General features: G+C 37.2%; 2 protein-coding genes and 1 long non-coding RNA gene across 3 annotated transcripts in view; 2 read left to right on the top strand and 1 right to left on the bottom strand.

The window, feature by feature from the left end:
• LOC136999759 (uncharacterized) overlaps positions 1 to 6,988 on the top strand; it is a 125,364-nt gene extending 118,376 nt beyond the window's left edge. Inside the window, exon 8 of the long non-coding RNA XR_010890077.1 lies at positions 6,736 to 6,988. This is a non-coding gene — a long non-coding RNA (uncharacterized lncRNA). The remainder of the gene's footprint in view (positions 1 to 6,735) is intronic.
• The window catches only part of mspo (M-spondin), a 164,973-nt gene that overhangs the window by 96,993 nt on the left and 53,948 nt on the right, over positions 1 to 14,032 (bottom strand). The window lies entirely within an intron of this gene.
• The window catches only part of LOC105672472 (uro-adherence factor A), a 159,584-nt gene continuing 154,299 nt past the window's right edge, over positions 8,748 to 14,032 (top strand). The window contains exon 1 of the mRNA XM_067354404.1: positions 8,748 to 8,766. The gene's annotated coding sequence lies outside the window, so the exon portion shown is untranslated. The remainder of the gene's footprint in view (positions 8,767 to 14,032) is intronic.

Here is a 14,032-nt window from a genome sequence, read left to right as displayed (position 1 = left end):
TTAAAGAAAGCAGAGAATTTTAAATGATATTAAACGTCACAATGTCTAAAATTAAAATTGAAATTAATATTTGAATTTATTCAAGAAACTAATTTTAATATTTGCTGCATAATTTTAGTGCAAGATAAAATTTTAAGATTTCTGCAAAACAATATTAGTTTTTATTCGTCTTTTTCCGGTAATGAATTCAATTTTGATTGCTGATTTGATAGGAATTACATGTTCACTGAATTATATATATATACTTCTGCTTAAATTAATCCATCAATATTAATATTACATTACATATAATATGCCATCATGATAATCGGTAGGCACAACGACTCGATCGTAAAGTGTAATTTATTATAAGCGTTCGAATTAAACGTGTGCGACGTTTGACTGGCAGTATCTGTAACGTTATACGTATTTAAAATTGACGATATCTGTGTTGATTGAAAATGCACTCGGGCGAAGCGTTTAAAGCAAAAATTGATTACACGCGCTAGAGTACCGATTCCAATTTATGAAAATAATTTGGCCGTTCAAAATGGAACGTATCGCTCGATATTTTCCGAAAGCTAATTTGGAAATTGAAAAGTTTTTAACGCAATATTATCATCGTACTTTCAATATATATCTTTGCAGATTCTGTTAAGGCAAGTGACGCAAATATTCGTGAGCTGTAAGCTTCATACAAACAAATATTCAAATTTGATATCTTTCAGATGTGCACGCTTTCAGGATTCAATTTTTGAGCTCAATGAACAATGCGAATCTTATTTGTCGCGTATGGAAATTTAGAAATTTTTTAAAAATTGTTTTCAACTTTAATTCCTTCGTTAATTCATATTATTATTTATTATCGCATTTTGCGCATATAAATCAAATCTCCAGGATTGCTGAGAAATCCTCTAGAATTTCTCGAACAATTTCTACCTTTAAAATTATTAACCCAACACGCGGTCCGCGCGGATGACATATTTCCTAGCCGGGTCGTAATAATTTTGCCTCTAAGCCCGCGGGTGAGAACATCCCTCGTGCCAGACAATCCGTTACACGGTAATTAACAGCCCTATCGTGTCGTGTAACACTTATCCGTAGCTTAATTCTCCTTCTGGCAAATAACAGAAGAATCATCCTTCTTGCGAGAAGCGAATTCTGGCAGCCAGGTTGGGCCTGACTGTGCCGGCTCGCTCGCTCGCTCGCTCGCTCGTTCGCTCGACTCGACTCGGGCGTTCGCATGATTGCCCGGAATCCACCGCAAATCCATGCCCCATACTTGCCTAAGGCACGTCGGGGATCAGGGGCGTCTATAATTTAAGCTCCGCGTATCAATCGCCGAGGGGCGAGTACGGCTGGAGGAGCAATTTACGTGGTCGGCGGAGGAAAGGGGGGAGGTTGCCGCGGTGGACGGCGTGGCGAGGCGAGTCGGCGATAGGGGGAAGGGATTTCCGAAGGGTGGACGGGGTGACTGACTGGAGTTCGAGGCCTAGGGGATGATTTCCCGATGGGCTGAGAGGGCGGCAGCGGTCCAGACGACGGGGTTGGGCGACTGGTTAGGCCCGCGCGTGTATATTGATCCCCCCATTGCCCGTCAATGTGTTCGCCATGGGCTGCACTCGGTTGGACCGAGCTTTTGCGGTTTTATCGCTGTTTGCCTGCGCGACCGTTCCTTTTAATACACTTTTTTTCCCTGGCGGCTGGACCGCTGTCTCGCTTCGGCGCGATTGGACGTCCGTGTGCGCGTTGAAACAGAAAAACTACACGCGCGCAACGCCCGCGATCAGCCACCTCGCCGAACGACAGTTAATCGTTTTGCAGATCTCGCTTCTGTTTATGTATCCAGTTGGCCATATCGCGGAGATTTTGCCGGCCTGATTGCAGCGATGCTCGCGCATTTCTAAATTCTCTCGTACACTTGTTTGGAACTGCTTCGACAGCAGGCGGTACTTTAAGATGTTTACGCGAATTTATCAGTTTGACTTGTTTGTCGACGAATCTTCGCTTTTCTTTCCTTTCTTGATTTTGTGAAAACATTTAAGCGCGAGCGTTTTATGAAAAATTTAAATTGAGCTTCTTTATATTTCGTTTACGAAGGAACTTAAGAAATTAGTTAACTCGATGTCCCGTTACTACAATATCAAACATTCAATTAAACTTTCTATGTGTTTGTGATCTTGAAAAATTATTCTTACATCAATGTAATTTTTATATTAATAACTCTTGTATTAATAGAGCCTTTCTTCTATCAGAAAGCATCTTCGCAGTATTCTTAGATCACTTTACGCCGCTTATAATAATTAGCCGCGACGTTATTCTTGGGGGAGTCGATCGAGCTATAATGAGTTTCCTACGACCCCGCGCGAGAGCTCCTGTCCCATCCTGTTAAGGATTAGGACCTGCTGCGAGCTACGGAAGTGGCTGCTGCAGGATGGAGCAATCGAGTTACCCCGTGAGTCCGCCATATTGGCGGCACCGAAATTTAATAAAGCTGATTGGTAAATTGCCACCGAGACCCCGTAGGAAAGATAGAGAGGGAGAAGAAGCAGCTTGAAGACATAACAGCCTCGTGATAGTATGTCCTCGCACACTCATACTCGTACGCGGACACAAGTGTCGTTCTCCTTCTCCTCCGAAGTTACCGTAAATTAGCAGGAAAGAGAAAGTGAACCGGAAGTGAACCGGTATCTTCGAAAAGTGTAGGAGAAAACCTCGATGCAATTATTGATACGTTCGCTGTATCTTTGCTCTTTTTTTCTGCTCGTCTAATTACCGAGACGGTTTGGTTTTTTTTTTTTGTTTTATCTAGTTTTATTTAGTTTCCAGCGATTCTCTTTTCTTTACTCCATTTTGCTTTCTCTGTAATTATAATCGTGTATTCACATTTGATGCTACTCGTGAATGTTCATCATTAGTAATAGTAGTCGAATGAGAGATCATGGTAGAGATCAGGCCGCGCGCTCGGCGTTATTATCGTCATGAAACAAGCCCGGGCTTTGAGCCGCGTGATCCAGGTGAAATCGGGGATCGAATCTTCCGGACCAATCGCAATACCCATTAACGTGCTGGAATTCAGAGATGATGACGATGATCGCGGTGATGGCGGTCGTGTTGCGGTCGACGACGATCAATTGCGCTCTCTCGACAACCCCCGTCGCCCGTATTCTGCCCAAAATCCAAGGTTCTGCTACAGATAGACGGACGGATGCACGAGGAACCGCAACGACGACGAGTTGCGTATCGCGGCATTGGTTCTACGGCATAGATGCATTTGTTCCACGAACGAAACTGCGAGGCAATTTTATATAGTTTTTTATTCGCGAAAATAATTATTTTTGTTTAACGATTGGAACGGTGTTCAGTTATCAGTTAACGCTATCAATACTAGATAATAATAATTTGTCTAAAATCTTAGCTTTATTCTTTGTTTAAATTAACGCGACCTATACAATGGCCGTGTTGAATCACGAGTAAACATTTTTGCTGAAATTTATCTCTTTTGAATCATATATGTTTAGTCGTAACAAAAAATGTGAGAGCTCCGATAGAGAGGCGGTTTGGGGAAAAAAGCTATAGGCGCGGCTAAAACTGCAGACGACGTAAATATGACATATTGTAAATAATGCTTGGAAAATATTTTCGTACCGAAGGGGTAACGACGAGCGACCGACGACCAGACAGAGGAAATCACCGGAGGGTGAGAGTAAATGGAAAATTTGCCGGCCGCGTCCCTACCGTGATTTTTAATGGAAATGACAAAATTTAAAGCGTGAAAATGACTAAATTTTCAACAATGCAAACGTACTTTAAAGAATCATATAAACTAAAATTCAGAATTTTAAAACTATTTTATGTTTAAGTCATTCTAAATCTAATAAATGTATTTCAAAAATAAATTTTTCGATAAAATTAATATTAATCTTTATCGTATTTAAAAAAATGTTAGAAATTGAGAATTAAAAATATTAAGTTTCTAGTTTACTGTGATTTTTTTTTAAATGTCTGTAAACTTTTTTATCTGATGAAACACTTATATCATGCAGATGTGAAAACAACATGGTTCTTAGAGCAGTATCTTCATAAAATATTAGGGTCGACTAGTCACGTAAAAGCTGAGTAATGTTCTAGAAAATCGCGAACATAAATCTCATAAAAATTTACGTTTTTGGCCTTACAGCCTCACTGTAACCAATATTGTATAACATTAAATACAATTGTATTTTTTATTTTTAATTACATTTATCTTTCAAAAGGCTTTTCATATAGCTATTATCAAATATATTGATAATATTACATTTTTTATTCTATACCTATATTTTACCTCTCATTTCTCTTATATTTTGCAATGTGGTAACATTTTATTTTATTTTATATTACATTTTATTATGTCCTAACGCTAAAATCTCAAAACACGGCAGAATCGAGCGCGGCGATAATCCTCGGACGTGCAAATATCCTCGGAAGCTACGCTTTAAAACATCCACAGCGGCTCGCCGGCCTCGCGCGCGTAAATCGTATTTCTTTTCTGCCATGCGATAACGCGTCATCCGGCGTTATCGGTCCCCGGTGTGTTTATATCGAGGGGATTTCGATGGCGTCGAAGGAATTCGAGATCGCCGTGCGCGCTCGCGTTATTTGATTTATCGCGAGCTTTCGGGACGGACGAAAACAAGGAGCGCGCCAATATTAATCTGCAGCCCTGAGGGCACTGCAGATTACACCACCGACGAGCTCTCGTTCTTTTCCCGTATGTTCGATTCGTGGAGACTATTGTCACAATCTGCACGTCCAACATTCCCTCTGCCGCAAATTCTCCATTTTTCCTGATACTGTATAGTATTGGTTATTAATTAGACTTGATACGAAAAAATTGAAGTACATGTCCTCGCGATTACCCTTTCGCTAAATAGCCTTCCGCGAATGATAGGAGTTTGCAGATACGCGATTTGTGACAATATTTATTATATATATTTAATTATAAAGTTGCGAATGTTTTCTGATAAACTAAAAATGTATTAATAAGTTTATTTATTTAAATATAAAAAAATTTCTTGCATTTGTTTTATATAGTATTAAGTGCAAAAGAATTTTTTTTATTTAAATAAATAAATTTATTAATAGTACGCTTCATCGAGAAAAATTCACAATTTTCTGATCGGTACTTCATTATCACTTTATTATGAATCGATAATAAAATGAGAACTTTTCGTTCTTTATTTTTGGTATCTCACTTTTACATTTTATCTCATTCTCTTTGTGCTGACGAGCGGTGAGAAGTATCTGTCACCGGTGTGAAGTTCGCGAACTGGGTCAGACCGATAGCACGTCGATCGGCTGCGCTCTTGTAATTCGTCGTCTTCGAAATCGAGTGACTTGGAATTATGTAGTCCGTATAGAACGGATTCGGCGGAATAGTGCATCACGCTTGGCTGCCCGAGCGTCGACCGTTACTACTTGGAGAGCTCGGAATCATTCGCTCCCGCGCCGCAATTCCTATCCTTCCCTCTCTGTCTTTATCCGATTTTTCCTCCGCATTCTGTTCTCCCGATTCCTTCTTGCTTAAAGCTCCACTGCTCTTCCTTTTTCTTGTACATATCCTCCCCCGTTTCCGATTCCCTTTTTCTTTCCCGGTTTCTGCTTCCGCTCGCTCCGGCTTCTTCCGCTCTTACTGACTCGCCTTGCGAGTCTCCCTTTTTCTGAATTAGCTGAGAGAAGTGCTGCTTAACACATTTCTGTCCGTGCCCGGAATGTAAGGGCAAAAATATCGCGGCTTTTAATCGGCTCCGAGCGTAATGGACGGAAAAATCGGACGCGAGATAAACAACTTGGTACTTTGATTGACGGGCTTGATGAAATTACTTTGATAGTTTCCGAGAATTTTCGGCGGTGTTGGCAATATATTTTTTTCAAGCAATTTCGATTAACTAAACAGTTGTGCCGAGTGATTGTATTTAGAGATTTTTTATTTGCGTTTCACGGGTCTCGCAAGCGTTTTTAAAGAGAAAAAAAAATCCGTTGACCTATTTATCCCGATCCGCATGGGTTCAACCGCCGAGCGTTACGCATAAAATTCGCGCGAGAATTTGCAAGCATTATCTCGGTTTTTCTGCGATGCGTTAATCCGTAAAACACATCCAGCGAATCCGCGTTACGATATTACGCGGAAGCCATGAAAACGATTAAACGATCAAACTCACACGAGGGCAAAAAAACGCGCGGTCAGAATTTGCGATCAGGGAATCAATTTTTGAGAGATGTAACATGTAAATGCATCGTTTGAATAAATTCATAGGATTTATCGCTATAGTAGCACACATCAACAGAGTTCAGATTTTGTTGATCTGAAATATGTATATTCTCGAAATTTAGTAATATCTATCTTGCGTCGACAAAGCGCAACAAATTAAGCAGATTTCTTTTTAAAACTGCTGCTCACATGCAACAACATTTTTTATCAGTCGACTATTTAATTGTATAATTAGAACAATTAGTTTATTTCCGATTGACTGATTAAAAATACACGTAGTCTCATAAGAGTCAATTGTCAATCAGCTTGTGAAATTAAATAGTCGGGTGATTAAAAATTTCATGTGAACGGTAGCTTTTACGAGACAGGTTATTGGTTTATTATTTTTGAGTCCCCAGAGGTAGAAAAGCGAACAAATGCCGATATATAATTGTATATATATTTGTATATGTTATGTCATAATTATGTACATATTTAAATAATGATTAAATAATTATATTCTCCAGTTAACTGCTCCATCCACTACAGATTCCGCTTTAAAACTGCTCTGCATCAACTTCATCGAAGAAGCGATGAATATTGGAAAGTGCTTATTGTTAATTACATGCGCTATTGAACGAAAGTTAACTCATGCGCTCGACTTTCGAAAATCACGGTTTTACGTCACGAATTTATTATGCATCAGTGGAATATTCTAAAATTTACTCAGCAGAATAATACTGTAGAAACAATAAAATTGTTACATAATATACTTGTTTTAAATTTTGCTTATGCAAGTTATATTTAAAAATTTTAATTAGTTGGTGTATTATTTTGAAAAATAAATGTAGGTACATTTATTTTTGATGAAATATTATCGCACATAGAACCGTGTAATTATGTATGTATCTAAATTATAATTTTATAAAGAAATTTTATAAAGAACGTAAAATAATTGAATGCCGTCAATTATTTTACGTATTTATTATGTTATAACTCGTTGAAAAAGATACAGAAAAGTCGTTTCTTAATATCTGTTTGTAACACATGATATTTCAATCAATCTAGATATTAAACACCACCACGTCGGCGCCACTTACGCGGAGCTTTATTCGCGCTAAGCGTGTTCCTACCTATCTATTATAAATATTTTGGAGCTGCGCGTACTATCCTACCTACCTCCCTCCCTGCCATTTTGGTTCGTACTCTGCGTCAGTGCGAAACACGGAATGTGAACGCTCCGCGCTGATCGCGTATTTTATTCGTTAAAAGTGCGCAATAATTGCAAACTTTTGTCAGGAATTCCGATTAAAGTAACGGATGATTACCGGAACATATTATTTACCGCGTTGTCCGAGATTGACGCAATTAACAGTTCTTTATCGATTGTCTTGGCAGTCGGATTGTAGATTCGAACAAATTATAGTCTCATAATAACCCCAGTGAGTATTGATTTTGCTGGATACGCAATTTTGAGAGACAATAATTCTCATATTCACTGAAGAAAATTGAAGCGCAATATACATTTAATTAAATTATTAAATATAGCATGAAGAAAGTTTAAGGCCCTGCGCACAATAGAGAAAATAGTAGGAATAGGAATAAATATTAAATATTAGGAAGAAGAATTTGGAATTATTTTACTTCAGACAAAGGAATGAAATGTATCAGTTGTTCCTAATTCTTAATTTTTAATTTATGATACATTAATATATCCCATTCTCTTGTTCTGAAGTGAAATAATTTCAATTTTCTATTTCTAATATTTAATATTTATTCCTATTCCTAATATTTTCTCTATTGTGCGCAGAGCCTAATTCATCGAAATTAGATCATAAACCAAATAGTTGTGTTGTGTGCGTATGCGTACATACACGACCTTACCGTGCCCGCCAAGGTAGTCGTTGCTCATCTTACGCGTTCGGAATGTGTGTGTTTATATTACCGAGTCGACCGCCGAGAAAAACAACCGTGTGAAAAACAACCTGCTTCGTGACGTAAAGCTTTATTTCGCGTTTGCTTTTCGTATACCTACATAGCGTTGTAGCGATACAATTCCACTCGTGATTTGTACGTTTTTTTCGAAAATCAAGTGCACGGGTTAATTTTCGTTCGGTAGTGCGCGTAATTAACAATACGGGTTTTCGGAGCAATTTCGGATGGAGCAGACTCAAGCGGAACCAGTAGCGAGTGAAGCATACTACAATACCCTAACTGGTGAGTATGTACACAATTATTTATTCATTATTTAAATATGTACATAATAGTGATATTGCACACATTTGCAATTTGTATTTATTAATTTATAAGATCCGTTTGAAACTATGTATTGAAATGTTTATTTGTTGAAACAGTTATTGAATATTTATCACAAATTTTAAATGATTATTTCCGCAACTTATTGCATATAGTTATGTTTTCATCAAAATGGATATAATTAAATAATACAAAATAATCAACATACAAAATGTATATTTAATAATTTACAATAATTAATAAAATAAATATTAATTTTTTCAGGTGCAGCTGAAGGCGTACTTAGTTAGGGTACAACACCGGTGAGTGGATTTATATTTACTATATGTGTGTGTTATTAAAAACCGTATTTGGACAATTCTTATTTGCGACTTGTATGATTATTAATTAATAATAAAATATGGAATTTACTTTTTTTTCTTGAAATTGAAAATTTTTCTTTTGCACAAGTCATATATTGAATATTTCATGATTTTTAAATCATATAATTACAAAATTTTTTAAATATAAATTGTATTTATATAGAAAGGAATATTTTATGGAGAAATTAATTATAAAAATTTGAATTTTTAAAAATATAAATTTTGAGATTTTGATATTTAATATAATTTTAATGTAAATATATGTATGTACAAATGATCAAAATACGGTTTTAAAGTAGTCGTAGTGTAGTTTGTTGTAGTATAATTTATTAATCTGGCGAGAAAGCCGTAATTATTGATATCATTGTTTATCACGACTGATATAATCGCTTTACCTTTATGATTTTATTGAATGTAAAATCGTAAAATTTGAAAATCTTTTATATACGATACATTTCGCGAAAAATTCTTTTTGTACATAACATAGGAAACTATGCATTTTTTTCGCTACTTTTTGCAATTTTGTATTTTACAATCTATATAATTATTCGAATAATCTCTAATTATCGCTCAATTTCTAACTTTATAAAGCGTTTCATTTCGCGTTTACATTTCATATACCGTGGCGTGTTAAATTTGCGTGAATCGTTTAAAGCGAAATACGCGAGTTGATTTTCGTTCGTAACGCATTAAATAAATATGAGTTTTCGGTGTTTATTTCCGGGATTCTTTGATAGAGCTAGTGCGGAATAGTCTACTAAAGGGAAATCCGCATTGCGTAGAGCAAACTGCAGTATCAGCAAGTGAGTACAGTTGTTAGCTTATTATTCATATACTATGTAGATAAATCTAATAACATACACACACATACATAATTAGAATTACATATTGATTAATGTTTTAATATTTAATTAGTAATGATCTAGTGCCTCGTTTAATAAGACGGGGTTTGTAAAGAAAATTGCTAGAATAGCGACGGCTCGAGTCGTATTTGCGCAAACAATCGCGCCTGTGGTACTTTGTATTCTCCATAATGCGATAAGCCGCGTACGAGCGAGAACAATTTGATAATCCCAATTAATCATTTCGAACGATAATCATCTAAATGCGTGAAACACGTGGGTCGTAACGTGGAAAATACGGAACGCGGCGACCTTACGATTCGCTGTAATAAATTTCTAGCAGAGAGACGTCGCTTCTTTGTCAGCCGGCTTCTGGCGAATTAATAGAGCGAAGAGAACCTGCTGATATTGAGTTGGAAGTGTCAGAGAGCCGACGACGACGGTAAACTTTGTGTCGCGTGTTCGCGAAATTGCGGCCGATTCCGGACGAAAACCATTTCTGACGTCCGACAGTTTACTACTCTCTGCTCTCTGACCGAGCGCGGCTAATGGGAAATTCTTGTCGATCCGCGTTAGATTTTCGGATGTACAGCCGCGACTTTAACTTTATTCGTCAATGATTCTATTATCTTTCCGAATACGAAGTGGTATTCGGCTTCCTTCGCCGAATTAATCCTTTAAATATCAATAGAATATTTATTGCAAAAGAAAATATATTTAATTGTAAGTGAAATTTCTTATTTATTCTTAATTAAAATACTTAACTAAATATAAGCAAAACGACACTACAATCAATTAATATTGTTCTAAAATAAATGAATTATAAAGGTAAAATCAATTATTGCGCCGATTTGCACTTCCGTAATTTACGTATATTTTTTTCTTTTTCTATATTTTAAAATAAATTTAAATCGAAATTGTTTGGACAAATTGAATGAAATTAACAATGTCAAGTTTTCACAAGCGTTATCTTCGTAATAGCGACAAGATGAAGGTGCGTGGGTGCTTCATCAGAGTGCCGGCGAAGTTAATGGGTCAAGTTGATTTTGGAAGCCCGAGTGTGAGTTATTGGCGTTCACGATGAAGGGTTCTTCTGGTAGCTAGGAAAACGAGTAAAGTGGGCAAACCGGGGACCAACCATTTTTAAGAGCTTCTCGAATGAAAGAGGCAGACAGAGAGTGATAGAGAACGCGTAGTCGAATTCCACGATAATAGATTGGACTGAACGGTTGGCACGAATCCATCGCGAATGTGACGGACGACAAATCGCAGTCTCGCGAACGTAATCACCTGAGCTCCTGTCGTAGATTTTTTCGCGAGTACGACGGGGAAGTGTAACGTGGGAAGAGGATTCTTCGTGTACGATTGATATTAATGAAATGCGACACACGGCGAATATATCGTGAATTTCTCGGAGGAGAAGATCTTTTCCTTCGTAAAATTCGGCGCAATGTTTTCCCATGGCGCTGCGAGAGAGATTTCCGTCTGAACTATAACCATTCGTAACACCCGTGCGCATTGACGCCGAGGAATCTCTCACGGATAAGATCTCCCGTCGCCATTTAGAATTGCTACGCAGACAGAATTTCGTGAATTCCCTGACCTTACCCCCGACTTTCCTCTCTAATAAACTCTCTCTTTCTCGACGTTTACTTGCTAAAGCCTTAAATATCATTAGAGACGTTTCCAGACGCGCGGGTGAAAAGTTGATAAATGTCATTTTATGAAAATAACTTCAATTTTCTATATTTATCTGACATTTTCGGTATTGATTAATAAAGTTAAAATGTTATATTTACGATGACAAAGATAATTAGCTATTTCACATTATTTAATAGCTCGAATAATATTGTTAAACGCTGAATAAACATTATAATGTTAATATTAAATTATATTTACGTTAAACATTTAATGCAAACATTAAATGACGTTAATTATTTACCAATTTTTTTTTAATCGTTATTTTTTTATATTCTTTGACAATACTCTGACAGTTTTCGATTTCTCCAGCAGTTCACCCTTATTTTTCAAACTTCCAGTGGACTTCCGTCATTTTTTCCGCCACGATTTTCTGTCGATTTATTTTGGTAATGGCACCGGCGGCCGTCTGATTTGAAACATCGAGTGGTACACCGCGTCGTGAAATATTTCTCAACAAACATCGGTGGGCTTTTTATGACGTCGTCATGGTGTGCGTACGTGAGGTCGCAATATCCGCACGTTTCTGCCGGTGGCTGTAAAACCCGCGGTATTAGTTACGCCGCACGACATAAAAAATGCAGGGCTCTTATTGTTCCACACTCTTCGATCCTTTCGAGCCCCATACGACCTCGTCTAGCGATCCCATACATAGTTACTGCGGTCTCGCCGCAGACACTCCGCGTCGGGAATAAAACCGCGGAATTGCGAAGGAATGGAAGAAAGACGGAGGAGAACGGGAGCCCAGACAGCGCGAAATGATTCATTATGGAATGTAAACTTAAGCGCATCAGTCTCCAGCGGCTTAAAGATAATCTTTTATGACTGTATTCATATGCATAAAAATTAATACAAGATGGAGAAGCTTTAGCGAGAATTAATGAAGTACGCAAACTGCACTGCCGAGACATTACGTAAAATATATTCCCGCGCAAATACGATATTATCTCAACTACTTTGAAGTAAGTTTCGTGTAACTTATGAATATTCCGTATATGATAATGCGAAGACGCAACGCTTGTTTAATATTATAAACAAATAAGTTACTATGCATTAATAATTTGTTAGCAGAATAATAATTTTAGAATTTCCGCGTCAGCGCTAATTTTACAAATTTTATTCAGTGTTGAAATTTATCTACGAGACGGCTTTACCACATTATTTTTGCATATTATTATATTTTTCCGATTTAAAAATTCCACGCAACTTATTTTCTCCGACATAGAAATACTTGAATCAATATTTTTCCTTGAAATTAATATTCAGTGAAACTGCATCAATTCTATCAGAATCAAGTCTCTACTGCATTCGTCTACTGGAATTTTCAGAGATCTTTTCCATCCTGAAATGTCTAAAGCGAGAAAGTACTCTATATCTTTCCATTTCTCTTTTCGATTTCCTAGATTTCTTCCTTTTCCTATTACGGAATCGGGTTGATACTGCTACTATCATCACTGCTAGATACACATGCGCGTTTGCCGGGAATAGATATCTCCGTTCAGGCGTTGAAGTCGAGGATACGAAGTAAAAAATAAATAATGAAGGAAGTAGAAGACCAGGTGGAATAAGGGACACGGAATATGTGATTCGCGATATCGAGATGGAATCCAAATATTGCTGTGCCCTGCGCTATCAAAATTCAGGACAGTCGCGAATGCTTATGCGAAGAATATCTTTTATTGGAATATTCTTTATGGATGTAACGTTTTTCGTTTCTATCTTCTTCTTTATTCTTCAAATTTTTATTTTTGAATGATAAACGATATATGTTTACATTCTGAATGTTCATCTTTGTTTACTAAATTCTTACATTACAAACAATTTCCAACAATAAACACCAAGCACAAAAGCGTAGGCGGCTCTGGTAATGCATTTCGCGAGCACTTGTACGGAGGTCGGATTGTTGAACATTGCGTTTCTTTCACGTTCCGGGCAGCTCTTTGCATTTGAATCACGGTTAATGCACTTAATCTACTCGCATTTGCAGAGACGACAGTATCGCGCACGTAGTTGCGATTCGATACCGATTCGAGTAGGCTTTCTATTTTTCTGAAATTCTACGCACGATTTTGTACCGGATGTTTCTTATTACTGACAACTTTTCTGTCACAGACCATTTAATTGAAGATTGCGTGTATGTGAATGTTAGTTTTCTTTATTTTTAATAATTAATTCTCAAATTAAGGTTTCATTATTGTTTAATTTTGGAAAAAATTTTGAATTTTCAATGCTTTTAATTATAAAATTATCGTTGCTCTTATATTTATCATTAATTAAAATACCATTTGTTAACATTATTTATTATTATAATTATAGTTAATAATTACAAAATTAAAGATTTTTATCACACTCGGAGAGATCCAAGAATCCGTAGGCGGAAAAAAAGAGAACATACAGTTAATTCTGTCGCATCCCGTAATATTACTCGTATGAATTTCCCCGATGTAATCAGCCTGCGCGAGAATCAGACTTTATTCACCGCCGATTTCGTTTGTCGGCGTTTGTCGGCGTGCAGCACGCCCGGAGGCGCCGCTGCTGCCCGAGAAAAAGCTTTGCAAATTGAATACGCGGACGAAAGGGGGTCGCGGTGGAAAAAAAGGGAACGAGAAACAAGATGAGGTCGTAACAAGCGATGTGTCCGAGGCGAATCCGGTTGTCTACTTTGG

The sequence above is a fragment of the Linepithema humile genome, chromosome 4 (genome assembly GCF_040581485.1).
Source record: "Linepithema humile isolate Giens D197 chromosome 4, Lhum_UNIL_v1.0, whole genome shotgun sequence".
Lineage (NCBI taxonomy): Eukaryota > Metazoa > Arthropoda > Insecta > Hymenoptera > Formicidae > Linepithema > Linepithema humile.
The sequence above is the reverse complement of the archived record's forward strand: the minus strand, read 5'-3'. Positions and strand labels throughout refer to the sequence as shown.